The sequence below is a fragment of the Lygodium microphyllum genome, chromosome 22 (genome assembly GCF_053477565.2).
Source record: "Lygodium microphyllum isolate KBCC chromosome 22, Lygodium_microphyllum_v1.1.10, whole genome shotgun sequence".
NCBI lineage: Eukaryota > Viridiplantae > Streptophyta > Polypodiopsida > Schizaeales > Lygodiaceae > Lygodium > Lygodium microphyllum.
This window is the reverse complement of record NC_141156.1, coordinates 100,691,085-100,702,540: the sequence shown is the minus strand read 5'-3', so window position 1 is coordinate 100,702,540 and position 11,456 is coordinate 100,691,085. Positions and strand designations below refer to the sequence as shown.

The 11,456-nt window shown below is 38.2% G+C and overlaps 1 pseudogene; it reads left to right on the top strand.

Moving 5' to 3' along the window:
• Positions 1 to 385: 385 nt before the first annotated feature.
• On the top strand, positions 386 to 784 carry LOC148017444 (putative pentatricopeptide repeat-containing protein At3g28640 pseudogene; annotated as a pseudogene).
• Positions 785 to 11,456: the final 10,672 nt, after the last annotated feature.

The following is an 11,456-nucleotide window of genomic DNA, read 5'->3' as shown; positions in this document are numbered from 1 at the left end:
GTCGGGAAGCACCGAGTCGAGCTCGAGCAAGAGAATGCCAAGCTCTGATACCAGTTGAAAGGTGAGAAGGATCGAAGCTTGCACGCGAGCTATGGCGAGAGAGGAAGAGCAAGAAAGAGAGAGACAAGAAATGGGAACTCCAACAATCACAATGTGTGACCGGGCCTTCCTTTATTCAAACTGTCACTAAAAGAATAAAGAATAAAGTGACGTGACGGGCGCCCACCACCTGCAGTGTGCAGTGGCGGGTACTGTCAGTGTAGTAATACACGGGGCGGCACGGCGGAGGCGCCTTTACCCCCAACATGTGGTCTCTTGGAGTGCACTAATTGAAGGTTATACACAACACGGGCATGGTGAAGAAGCACTGAAGCATTTTGAGTGGATGAAACTTGATGGGGTATCTCCAAATGCAGTAACCTTTTGTTGCATTTTGAAAGCTTGTGGCAGCATAGGAGCCACAGAAAAGGTTGGGAAAATTCATACTGAGATTGCTATGAAGGGGTTGCTAGAAAATGATGTGGCTGTTGGCACGGCATTGGTTGATGTATATGTCAAATGTGGCTTGCTTCTAAGAGCACAAGATGTGTTTGACAAGCTTCCACTTCGTAATGTAGTGTTGTGGAGTGTATTAATTGCAGGCTATAGCCAATATGGACATGGTAGCCAAGCACTTAAATGTTTTGAGCGAATGCAACTGGAGGGTGTCTCTCCGGACGGTGTCACCTTTGTTAGCATCTTGAAAGCTTGTGCTATCATAGGAGCTAAAGAAAAGGGCCACTAATCCTGTCGAAAGGGAAAGAAAAGGGTGGCTAAAAACAAGGGAGGGAAAAAGCAGATTTAAAAAAAAGCAGGGAAGATTCGACAGATTACGAAAAGGAAGGAAGGCGATGCTAATTGGGGGAGAAGGGAAGGAAACGCAGGGAAACAGGCATTCGGGGATCTACGAGGGGAAAAAAGGAGAGCTGGTTTGCAGATCGGTCAGTGTTAGTGAGGTGGAGGCATTATATGAGTTGTTTAAAAAGATTAGCAGTGCTGGAGATGATGATGGTGTAATAAATCAGGAGAAATTTCAATTAGCTCTGTTCAAAACTGGGAAAAAGAAGAGAGCTTTTTCAATCTGGAGGATCAACGACTCGGTTGCTCCACTGGGGAAGAGGGGGCAGAAAAGCTAATCTGGGGAGGAAAGATGCGTGCTCAAGGTGTTGCGACTGGACGGTAATGGCGCCTTCACGGGTCTCAGCTCAGACGGGGGCTCAGATATCAGTCAAGCAATTCTCCCCTCCATCGCTTCCTTTAGCCAGTATGTGGAGGTGATCGGCGTTGCAGACAGTGGTCGCTCTCTTAGGGCCGAAATTTGAACCGACTTTGGTGACAACTTTGAGTTCTCTACATACAATCAGCTTGTTCAAATGGCGAATGCAGAACACTAGCCTCTTTTCATATAAACCGAAAGAAAAACCGTCGAACTTACTGGAGTTTCTGACTTCTTGCACCATGATGTTTTCTTCCATGAAGGTTTTAGAAACACGGAAAATCTGCTTTTCTGGTACAGAATGATGTCATCCATACCGCGAAGGGCCATGTGTTTGGATAAGCGACTGATCTATGGCTCCTAACCCAAACAGCTAAAGACTGGTTTTGCTAATTCTCTTGGGAAGCAATTATTCTGAGCATGCACAGTGCTTCTCTACTTGGGATTTTGTAGCAGGAACTCCCGATGCCACACTTTTGAGACGTTGAAGAAGACTAATCCAGATGATGTGAGTAGTATTCAATAAGTGTTTGGTGCAACAGCAAGAGTAACAGTGGAGAATATAGGTACTGGAAGTTCCTCTGTCTTACAGAAGCTTCTAGCAGTGGCTTCGATGATCCAATTGTGTCCGCTTCCACAACAGTGGGACTGATCTTGGTATAATTGGTTGGGGTGTGAAAAGAGCTACACCTGAATGCATGTCAAGTGCTGCAAATGAAAATAATGTCTTAAAGAAGCGCTCTTTGGATAACACGAAGACAGGAGGTGGCAGACAAAGGTGCTGAATGAGAAAGGTGATCAACATCGGCATGTGCGATTTGTATTATGGATGATCGATGGCATCTGCAGCAAACCATGAAGGAAACTACCTTAATGTTTAATGAGAACTTTGTGAAGAAGCAGATGAGGTTGATTAGCTCTTTATGACCTTAATTCCTTCTCCAAATATAACTACTTTGCCTTCCATTCTTTTTCCTATGCTTAGTAGAGGTAGAACTGCCCTTTCTTGTAAGCAAGGAGTCTTGAATATCTTTGGGACAGACAGGCTACCTATTGTTCCAAAGGATATGATGAAAACCAAGTGAAGCTTCATAGGGATTCACACTACATGAAAAATTTGTTGACATGAGTTTTTGTCAAGCCATTTATTGGAAATGCTCCCAATCAGATGTAGCTGATTATATGTCCCATATTATCTGAAATTGAGCTTTCAAATTGAATATAATCTTGTTAGATTGATCTTCTATCTTGAAATTTCTCAAGGACCTCTGTGGTTGCGACTTTGCTTTCGAAACCCTTCGACATCGTGTTGTGTTGTTTTTCTCTGTCCCCGTCCCAATTCACCAAGGACCCACACAACACAAGAAGGGGGCCTTGAGATTTTGAAACCTCCCTCCCCCCCCCCCCCCCCTTGCACTATGTTGGTCTACCCTGCCCCAAACTACTAAGAACCCGCACAATTCAAGCGGGGGGGGAGGGGGTCTCAAGATTTTGAACCCCATCCCCCCTTGTGTTGTGTGGATCCACCCTACCCCAAACCACTAAGGACCCCCACAACACAAGGGGGAGCCTCAAGATTTTGAAACCCCCCCTCCCCATCATGTTGTCTAGGCCCCCATTTACCAATTGATGTTTCTCATATAATTGTATTTATAGATATGGATGCTACACATGTGCAACATATGGAGGGGATTACTGAGCATGTGAGGAGTGAAGCCAATCCTAGTGCTCTAGCACAAGAGCATGCTAGTGTTGAAGGCACTCTTAGCACTCCAGCATAAGAGCCTAGAAAGAGTGGATGCAGTCCTGAGAATATACTTGTAGATTTTCGTGGTCGAGTGGGATAAGATCATCTACTACCACAAGTATCCTAGGTGTTTCTATCGTTGCCTTTGTGGAGGAATGGATCAAGGCCTGATGAGTCTACCTCGATGAACCCGAGGCCACTTTTTTGGAGCAGATGTTTGTTGGAGAGGTTCCTATCGAGGGCCTACAATATGCTCATATGAATTATGCCTTTGTTGTGATAAGCCCCAAAGGAAAAGGTTCTATATAATAGTGCCAAGGGTTCCTGAGGACATGAAGAAGCAGATCTATAGTGCCCTGCACATAATCAGAAGTGCCATCTCATTGAGTACTTTCATGGATTTGTGTGATTTCTACATGTGTTGCCAGGGGGATGAAGGAAAAAAGCATGTCCAAGACCTAAAAATACACAATAGCCCTGTGAAGTGGAGATAGACGGAGTGCAAGAGGTTTCATAGCCAGTAGATGTGGCTAGTGAGAGGGAGCAAAGTGCTCAACTCGATGTTGAAGCTTTGAGAAGGGAGGACATAGACGTGGTGGGTCCTATTGTTGAACAAGAGGTTGAGGGGGATGTTGATGAAGTTCCAACAACTCTGCTCCCCTCCTTCCCTATTAGCGAAATGCAGTATGTTCTCATGTCTGATATCCATACCCTTTTTAACATTAGGGAGGACTACTACCTAACCATTGTTGCACAAAATCTAGGAACATATTCTAATCCTATTGTACTGGATTGGGATAAGTATGTGCTTGTGGATTCAAATGTCAACGAAACAAAATACCTCTTCACAGTAGAGACTTTGACTATGATATACAAGGATACACTCTGATATGAGTCATCCATTCCTTCAGGGAAAGAGTTCAAGGAAACAAAAAAGAAAATTGAATGTTTCTCACTTGGGCAGATCAAACGAATCCTAAGTCCTTGTGAATCAGCCAATCATCCATTCAAACATGGAGTGAGGAGTTGCTTGTTTCATATGAAAATTAGGAGGTTTGTTTTACAAACTATGTTCATTTGAATACCATATTGATTTCCATGAAAATTTTCCTATGACTCACTAGGTATGTTTGCTATTTTTCATCTTGTTGTGTACGAAGATGATTTCATTGACCATGCATGTGGAAAATGGAAGGGAGGTTTAGGCAAGGAATGTGCCTTGGGCTGTTACATTAAAGACCTTACATTTCCAAAGTTCATTGTGTTTCACTACAAGTTCTCAAGGGACAATGCAGAGTTCTCTCTTTTTGTATTGAAGACCTTCTCAAGATATCTTGGAGGGTATCCTATTAGGTGGAACACAAACAAGATAATGTTTTTGGAGAAATAGGAATCTATGAGAATTTTTTATCAAGGCCCTAGTTTCCAAAAACTATATACCAAATACCACTTAGCATATGCATCATTTAGGCTTATGAGCACAATCAAGGATCCCAATATGCTTGCAGAATATGGAAAAAGGTGCTTGCTTAGAAGTAGATCAATTCCAAAAATTGATCAACATTCTTTAAATAAACTAGAATGACAATTACAAGAAGAAGCTAGGCCATCTTCAAAGAGGCCATGAGTAGAGGAGTGAGCTTCTTTATTGTATAATCAATAATAGTGGTTTTTCAGAAAAAAATAAGTTGTATATTTGTTATGGATAATGTTTCTTTCAAAAATAGATAATTGATAAGTGTTCCTCTGTGTCAAAATTTCTACAAACACCTCAAGTATTTATGAGGAATTGTTGGTTATGGGTATCCAAATTTTTCCTTGTCTTTGTCTAGTTTGTTGCCACATAGTATGTTTGATTGATGCATCAAAATTCTCCCACTATTCTTTTCTTCTTTGTCTCTCCAAATGTTGCATTGCTTTGTTGATTTCAGATGTTCTTAGTGCTTATTTTCTATTATCTCTATGGAAAAGTTTTTTGTATGTCCATTGGTGTAATTCTTCTAAACTGTTGGCTTTCTCTACTCCTCCATCATGTCTTGTATGGTTGAAATAACCGGTACGCACTTGATAATGGGTTTTCTCTATACCTTGAGTTGACCACACTAATAAACTGCCATATTTCTTGGCAAACCAAGGGATGTGGTTATATAGAATGTGCTATCAAAGCATAAGAAAGGATACCAAATTAGTGCTTCATGTACATGCAATTAAGCAATTATACTTTATCATATACTATGAAGATAACATAACATGTAGTGGGTAATGTGTTGATCTGCCCATGCACTAGACATTAATTTTTTAAATTCATCCAATACTATTTCAAAGGCCCGATAGTCATCTGATTTCCATGCTTGCATATCAAAAAACTTAAAGATTATATCTAAAGACTTCCAAACGTTGGCCTTGCATGATCGTGCTCCACCACTATTAGCATGATCCACAATTGCATTGTGGATGTACTTCCACCTGTTGAATTGAATTCTTTGAGTGGAGTTTTTTACTTGACTAGGATTATTTAAGGGTGGTGGAGATAAAAATCTCCATGCTTTCACCACCCCAACTGAGAGTTTCTTTGGCATGTCTCGACCATCCTTTGACCTTTTCTCATCCCTTTCAATCTTCACATTTTCACCATGCAAACCAATGTTTGATAATTCATTCTCAAGTATTGCTTGAACTATGTAGACCTAGGTTGCATTATCCAAGAAAAACATATATACAAGAAAAGTAATTTCTCAATGATCCTGAACAGACCATGGATTGTGCAAATATGGACTCGAGACAAGGGAATATCTAAAACTACTCTCAAACTTGGATCTTTGAGGTGCCTATTGGGTGCCTTTTTCCAATTCCTTTTATCAAGTTCCTTTACATCATGCATGCAATATATGCATGGGCTCTTCAAATTGGCCCATTTTGAGACATTGTATATGCACTTTAGGGTCTTTAAATCGCCTACTAGATGTCATTCTACTTGAATCTTTCAAATCCTTCCACATCCAAGTTTCTCTCATTCCTTTGCTCACTAATGATTTGGGATATATTTGTCTTGTGAAAAATCCAATGCAAGGTTTCAAATTTCTCAAACACAACTTGGAATATACACATATTATAAGCATGTGACACAACAACAATATTAGCATAAGTAAACTTCAAATTTAAAATATATTGCTCAGCTCAAAGAATCCCAAAGAAAATATATTGTTCTCAGATTGGACACTACTAAATGATTTTGAATTGTGCTTTGAAATCATTGGATCAAGTGTCCCATTCATCAAGGTGATAGTGACTCATTCTAGCTTTTTATCCTTCACAATCTAGCACTCATCATCGAGCTTGAGTACAAATTTCAAGATACCATCACATTCATTTGGAGTCACCTCAAATAATTGAAAAGAGTATGACTATAGGACCTCCAAGCTGTAAAATATATTGTTGTATTTGTTGTAAACCATCACCTCCCCTAGTGCCAAATGATATGTATCTTCGATATGAAATGGAGCTCCCAAGAGTTATAGAACTTGATCATTCACTTGTTTTCGCATTCTTTTGAGTAATGTTGGGTTTGGCAATATTGATCCTTGCAACTTAGGTTCCTTCATCTTCTTGTAAAGAGATTTGTAAATAGTTGTGTATCCCCTTCTACTAGATATACCTGCCTCATCCAACAGAGCTTGTATATCACTAGAGCTAAGTTGACTCCCTCTCAGGAAGATCTCAATCTCTTGTTTTACAAGATTTTGATACTTTTGATCCTTCAATATTTCTTTAATAGCTTTCTTATTTAGAAGCATTTTAAAGTGTTCAATTGATGCCTCCATACTTGAAGTCGTTTCTTCATTTGGTTGTAGGATATCCCCATATTCACAATAAAAATGTTCAATAATCATAAGTTATTTTATAAGTACTTTATGAGATGGAGAAAAATGTAACAAAGAGCTTACTTACTTCACTACATGTATTATTTTCTTAATACCACCGCTTCATAGTTTCATGTCTTAAATATTTTAAAGTTTTCTACATTGTTTGCAAATCCCCAATATTGTTTCTGTAAGCCTTGATTGATCTCTTTGTTTCTCCATCTCTAAAATAGTCTCCTTGTTTTGCAATAATTTGTGCTTACAGTGCTCTAATGTTTGCCTCAAACAAATATTCTCCTTCTCTAACAAATCTCTTTATAACTTGTGTACATTGCTAATGGCATCCAAATGTTGAGTATATCCTAAGAGGCCATTATAATCGTTTCCAACAATGAAGCTTACCAAGGATGTAATATCCCTAAATGGAGGCATGAAGCTATGCAAAGGATCTTTCAAATACAGTTTCCCATCAGTCCATAGATCTATATTCCTCTTTCCTTGTAACCTACAAAAGTTCTTTAGATGTAGAAGACATGAGATAGGGTTTATTTTTCTTACTTAATAGCTCATACTTACAATCAAGCTCAATCTGAAAGTGATGTGTCTCTCTCCTGTATCTCTTTGATGATGATTTGGACATCGTCACCTCCCTTTGTGATGTTGATTCCATCCCAACCATCTCCATTCGTGGTGTTGATTCTGCCCCAACCATCCATGTTGATTCCACCATAGCCATCTCTGTTTGTGATATTGATTCAACTTCATCCATCCTTTTTTGCTATGTTTGTGTAGTTGTTATCAAAAAAATAAGGGGGAATACATGGAAATCTTCCAAACGTAATGTGGCAGGTACAACTCATGACTTCATGTAGTCTTTTGGCTCATCTTTTGATAAAAATAGGCTATGTCATTAATTCTAATAGATTTAAATATGAGCCATCAAGTTTTGAGCATTAGGTGCTTAATTTCAAGAACTGACATCTAAACTCTTAAATAAGGCTAATTGACAACTTAAAGACTACGTGCTAATTAGTGTATTTTGGAAAAAAGTTAAAAAAACTTGATCTTTTTGAATTTTTATCTATTTTTATTTATTTTTGAATTACCTCTCTATATATCGAGGTGGAATTTCTTACAAGCCCAAACTTGAGTCCAAATCTCCCCTAATGGTAGTTCCTCGATGTATTCAAGTGTCTAACATTCTCTAAGCTCACTCCCCCTCAAGTCAATCACTTGCAACTAAAAATGACCAGAGCTTTTGAGCCAAGCCTCACTTAATCCTCCTTTTTCCTTAATCTTGGTCAAGCAGAACAATATAATCATATACATACATGTCTACTTATAATTCCCACTTGCTAGCTATCATGAGGATTGCAAAAATATCAAAGCAAAAAATCTTCCTCCTCTCTATTAGATATGTGATGATCAGAGATATAAAAAATTTCTCACAATTCAAAACCATCTCATATGTGAATGTTTGAGCTTCCACCATAAGATAATATGGTTGATGGCTTTGTGCTACTTAATTGGACAAATATTCCAATTCTTGCATAATCACCGCAGCTAGAATGGATATTATTAGGTCTAGCCATTGGCGGCCCCTTGCTCTCACCCACTTATTCTGACATGAAGTTGGATCCAAGCACTAGCACTTGGTAGTTCCTTGGCATGTTCACTAGTGCTTAGCATTTCTAGGCCACATTCACCTTTATTGTGCTATATATATTTAAGTTTGCAATAGTATCAAGCACTGGGAATTTGCATTTTTTAGGTGTGTTTAAGGATGGGTCCATATGATGTTGCACTAGCTCTTGGCATTTTTTAATGATGCAAAAATCCCAATACACACACTACATAATGTTTGGGTATGTTTGGGCCACCAATGCTTCATAGTAGTGTGCCAATGCTTAGAATATTTAAACCTTGATTTCGTGATTGTGCATCAATGCTTGGTATGTTTGAGGAGGAAAAGTGACATCAATATATTGGAAAAATTCATTGGGATATACCTTATGTGCATAATTTGTATCTTAATATGCATTGTAAACTACATATTAGCTAGTGATTTTTTTCTTATTATGTCTATCCCAAAGTTTCAAGCTAATCATATGCATCAATTTCATCATATGATATATTGACAAGTCTTTATGAAGGGATTATGTCTTTCCAACCACCATATGGTTGTGGACTAATTCTATTCAAATCTTTTCAAGGTTTGTGATGATACATACATGGTAGTTGTCATGGAGATAGTGACCATTGATAATCAAGGATCTTTCCTTAGTGACCTTCTTTTGCAAGATAAAATAGGTCCCATGATGGAGTTTGGAGATTCTATGGATTTCATTTCTCTCTTGTTAATTGACACACATTCCATGCTATGAAGCACCAACATTTTGCATTCCATGGCATATACAAAGTGCTAAATAGTATTGCATAGTTAAAATTGTGGTTGTCGCTAATTTTGTGCTCTTATCTACAAGAAGCACCAATGCTTGGTATACTTGATTGAATAATGAACCTACTCCATGATAAAAAAAGGTCACATGATGCAATTTGCAAGCTATATGGAGTTTGTTCCTCTCACATGCTAATTGACAAGTACTCCATGCTGTGAAGCACCAATGCTTCATATTCCATGGCATATGCTGCATAATCTTGCATAGTTGCAATTCAAGTTATTGATTTTGTGCCCTTACCTACATGAAGTGCCACTACTTGGCATATTTGACTTCAAGAGGAACATACTCCATCCATTTCAATATATCTTTGGTTGGCATTCCATTCCTCCATGTTGATAGTCCCTTATTCCTCTATTTTGAGAAGCATCAGCACTTGGCATACATGGGGATGCATATTCCATGGCACAATATTGGTTGAGGGATTGCAATATATAAATATAATAGGATGTTGCCATGATTTTTTAATTACCCAAATCTTTTGCTTGAGATCGTGACATTCTATTCATAAAGGAAGAGGGAGTTTGGAAAGTTTCCTCTTAGAGCTTGACAATTTTCTCTTTATCGATATTGAGAGTCATATATAATCTTGAAGAGAACAATTGAGCTACTTTTTGCATGAATTAGGGTCACATTCTCTTGATCAAGTTTTGATGTAATCTAGAGCTCATTATCAAGGGCCTCTTGAAATTTGTAGCATAGCTCTTAGATTGTTCAACATGTTAGATAAGCTTGGACGTCTCTTTTTCTTTGAGATTGGATATCCTTAAGCTTTGGTCATCTTGGATATCTTTTGAGAACGAGGTTTGGTTTGTGTTAAGTTGACTAGACCTTTTCAAATGGGAAGGAAAATGGAGTAGACTCTATTAACAAAGCTCAGATGATTCCTATTACTACATTGCAATATGATTCTCTATTGTTAATTGCTCACCATGTATTGCTAATGTATCACAATAATACTCATGTGTTTCTCTAATCAAAACATGGCACAAACATCTGCATTATCAAACTTATAAAACAACATGCCTCAAAAGTAAGAAAATATAAGAAATAAGCAAAGAAACAACCAAGAATAAGAAAATGGTTTCCAAGATGTATGAGCAACAAAATAGCATACAACCAACATGTAGTGCAAGGTGGGTCAACCCTAGACAATGATTCATGGTTATCACTTCACAATGGAGTTTTGTTCATGTAAGAGCATTGATGGATGTATGCTTCTCAATCTTTGTTTTGATGGCCCAAGTGCAAGGCCCTCAATTGATGATCTTGCTTTCTACTTGTTTGGGATTATTGATTATGTAGCCATGGGTAGGAATTTCATATCTTCCACTAAAAGCAAGGATTTTAGCAAGATTCATGCCTTTTTTTTTAGAATAGATAATCTTGTGATTGAGTATAAGAAGATGAGGATTCTCATGCCTTGAGCTGATGACTTCATTCTCTTGGATTCTCCCTATAGATACATCATAAGAAGAGGAGGGTTGTCATGACTTGAGGTAATGACTTCATTCTCTTGAATTCCCCCTATAGATACATTAATAGATAATGATGGTATTCACCATTAAACAAAGTGATAGAGAACCACATTCGCCATGGTCTTGGAGTTATATTGACACATTTAGAAAGTTGTCGATAGGTTATTCATGTTACATCTGACTCAGTTGGGTTTTCAAGTAGTTTAAGAAGCTTCCCTTGATTTTTAATTCTAATTACCTTTTATTTTCATGTTGTGTACCCCAGAGGCACTTCTTTTCATGGATTGAGAGGCATGAACCCCATTCAAATCTAGAGATTGGTATCATTGAGGACATTGTTCCGATAGGGCATATGATGGTTGATGGTACCTCTATTGAGGTGATTTTTTTTTGTATTATGCCTTTAATATTTAACAATTTTGTCATCACATGACTACATTTGTGTGTTTGATATTTGTGTTGATGTTCCATGGTAGATGATTCTCTATATACTTTAATGTTGTGGAGGCTTTGGCTTTAGTACAACTTGTTCAATCCTCAAAGTTCACAAGAGATACAATACATGCTTTGGCTAGCATGTTTATTGACACTACTTGCCAAATGCAAATAGAATTATGGCAGATGCCAAGGAATCCCATCTCAAAGCCAATAAGTAGC